The sequence below is a fragment of the Dasypus novemcinctus genome, chromosome 7 (assembly GCF_030445035.2).
Source record: "Dasypus novemcinctus isolate mDasNov1 chromosome 7, mDasNov1.1.hap2, whole genome shotgun sequence".
NCBI lineage: Eukaryota > Metazoa > Chordata > Mammalia > Cingulata > Dasypodidae > Dasypus > Dasypus novemcinctus.
This window is the reverse complement of record NC_080679.1, coordinates 139169244-139172458: the sequence shown is the minus strand read 5'-3', so window position 1 is coordinate 139172458 and position 3215 is coordinate 139169244. Positions and strand designations below refer to the sequence as shown.

The 3215-nt window shown below is 38.8% G+C and overlaps 1 pseudogene; it reads left to right on the top strand.

Moving 5' to 3' along the window:
- The first annotated feature begins 226 nt into the window (after positions 1 to 226).
- LOC131279318 (ornithine decarboxylase pseudogene) lies at positions 227 to 1726 on the top strand (annotated as a pseudogene).
- Positions 1727 to 3215: the final 1489 nt, after the last annotated feature.

Genomic DNA, 3215 nt, shown 5'->3' with positions numbered 1-3215 from the left:
AAAAGAAAAATAAGTCAGGCCTCTGCAGCTCTGCCACCAACCACCCTCTGGCAGCAGTTCTGGTGCCTCCTTGGGCCAGCAGTCCTCCAGCGGGAGGGAGCGAGGTGGGCAGCAGTGGTGGCAGCATTGCGGGCTGCAGGACCTCCTTGGGGTGTGGCCCCAGCACCCAAGTGCTAGGAGAACATTTCTACTGCTGCATCAAGGGCACAAGTCTTATAATTCAGCAAGATTTGGAATTCCTGGAGAATTGCCTTCCTGAAAAGTTGAAAGAAATCTCTTTAAATTCTGTCTCTTAGTTTTCCATTTTGTTGTGTTTCAGTGGAACATCAAGAAACCATGAACAACTTCAGTAATGAGGAGTCTGACTGCCATTTCCTGATGAAGGTTTTACTGCCAAGGACATTCTGGGCCAAAAAATTAATGAAGTTTCTTCTGATGATGATAAAGATGCCTTCTATGTTGCGGACCTTGGAGACATTCTAAAGAAACATCTGAGATGGTTAAAAGTTCTTCCTTGTGTCACCCCCTTCTTTACAGTCAAATGTAATGACAGTAAAGCCATAGTGAAGACCCTGGCTTCCATAGGGACAGGATTTGATTGTGCTAGCAAGACTGAAATCCAGTTGGTGCAGAGTCTCAGGGTGCCGCCAGAGAGGATAATCTATGCAAACCCTTGTAAACAAGTGTCTCAAATTAACTATGCCGCCAATAATGGAGTTGAGATGATGACTTTTGACAGCGAGGTTGAGTTGATGAAAGTGGCCAGGGCATATCCAAAGGCAAAAGTTGATTTTGTGGATTGCCACCGATGACTCCAAAGCAGTCTGCCACCTCAGTGTTAAATTTGGAGCCACACAGAAAACCAGCAAGCTTCTTTTGGAATGGGCTAAAGAGCTCGATATTGATGTCATTGATGTCAGCTTCCATGTGGGAAGTGGCTATACTGATCCTGAAACTTTTGTGCAGGCCATCTATGATGCCCGCTGTGTCTTTGACATGGGAGCTGAGGTTGGTTTCAGCATGTATCTACTTGATATTGGTGGTGGCTTTCCCAGATCTGATGACGTGAAGCTTAAATTTGAAGAGATAACCAGTGTCATTAATCCAGCATTAGACAAGTATTTCCCATTAGATTCTGGAGTGAGAATCATAGCTGAACCAGGCTGATATTATGTTGCTTCAGCTTTCACACTTGCAGTGAATATCATTGCCAAAATAAATTGTGTTTAAGGAACAGACAGGCTCTGATGATGAAGATGAATTGAGTGAACAAACCTTTATGCATTATGTGAATGATGGAGTGTATGGATCATTTAATTGTATCCTTTATGATCATGAGCATGTAAAGCTTCTTATGCAGAAGAGATGCAAACCAGATGAGAAGTATTACTCATCTAGCATATGGGGACCCACGTGTGATGGCCTTGATCGGATCATTGAGCACTGTGGCCTGCTGGAAATGCACGTGGGTGACTGGATGCTGTTTGACTGGATGCTGGGGGCTTACACTGTGGCTACTGCTTCCACTTTCAATGGGTTCCAGAGGCCAACCATCTACTATGTGATGTCAGAGCCTGCATGGCAAGTCATGCAACAAATTGAGAGCTGGGGGTTTCCACCTGAAGTAGAGGGGCAAGACGCCAGTGCTCTGCCTTTTTCCTGTGCTTGGGAAAGTGGGATGAAGTGCCACCCGGCCACTTGTGCTCCAGCGAGTATTAATGTGTAAATACCATTTTTGTAGCTGCTGTGAGTTTATCTTGAATGGAGGGATTTGGGGGGGGGATCATTTAACTTAATTACTGCTAGTTTTGAAATGTCCTTCTAAGAGTAGGGTTGGCACAGACACAGCGATAAGGAAGACTAGGAGATGGGGTTACACTTATCTGTGTTCCTATGGAAACTACTTGATTATTTTGTTTTATATGGATTTTATTCACTTTCAAACATACTTCTAAGGGATGCCTCTCACCTGCTGAACAAGCATTTGTAGCTTGTATAACCGCAGAATGGGCCAAAAGCTTAATGTTGTGACCTGTTTTAAAAATAAAAGTATCTTGAAATAAAAAAAAAAGAAAAAAGAAAAACGAAATTGGAGGAATCACACTACAAAGCTACAGTAGAGAAAAAAGCATGGTATTGGCACAAGGAGAGACACACAGACTAATGGAACTGAACTGAGAGCTGATAGAGATCCTCATATATATAGTCATATAAAATTCAATAAAGCCACCAAACCCTCTCAACTGGGAAAGAATGGCCTATTCAAAAAATGGTGCCTGGAGAACTGGATATCCATATGTAAAAGAATTATTGTAACTTTGGGTAGGGGAATGTGTCCTGTGAAGGTAAAATTTGTCTTAAAATAATATAATTATAGTCTATATGGTTACAAATAATTATGAGAATTTTAGCAAGGCATTGTTTAAATTAAGGTACTTAAATGGATAATTGCAAAAAGTCATTATTAAACAAAACCTGAATTGATAATAATAATAATAAAAGGTAATTTTATAACAAGAAAACTTGTTGGCAGCCAGCCTCCCCTGCAAACCTGCTTCTAAAAGACTATTTCTGGTATTACATGCTACTAAGTATTTAAAATGAAGAAAAGTTCATTATTTTAACAAGTTTGTTTAGTGTTGATAGTAATTATATTTTGGAAAAAGGTTGCCTGAAAAGCTTCCGAAATTGTTTTGGTAACTTATGTATGTGGAATATATGGAATGTGTTTTTATTGTTAAGGAAACAGGAGATGATTTTGTCCTAAGAAAAATGATTATTAAGAAAGAAAAAATGTGTGACAAAATCTGAATGAATACTGAAAGTGTAGAAGGTTAATGGAAAAGAAATTTTTATGGTTAAAGTTAAGCAAGATTTGATGGGTCTGTCTATAAAGTTTTAAATAGTTTAGTATCAAGAAGTATACTAATGCAAAGTTAAAATTTTCTTCTTTCTCAAAGTCTCTCAAATCATTAGCCTGTTTTGGTACAAGTTTATAAAAAGTTTTCATCTTGAATAATCAGTATACAAAGAAAGTCTGTTTTATCAAAATAGCTTCTATATGCAGATGTGTTCATATTTCCATTTGAAGCTAACAGTGTGTGAGCATCTCTTGGCTATACCATAGGAAAACATTGTTAATTCAATAGAAACATGTGTTCTTGCTAATAATTCAATATAGATCTGATAATGAATTTTCTTAGAAGCATTATACT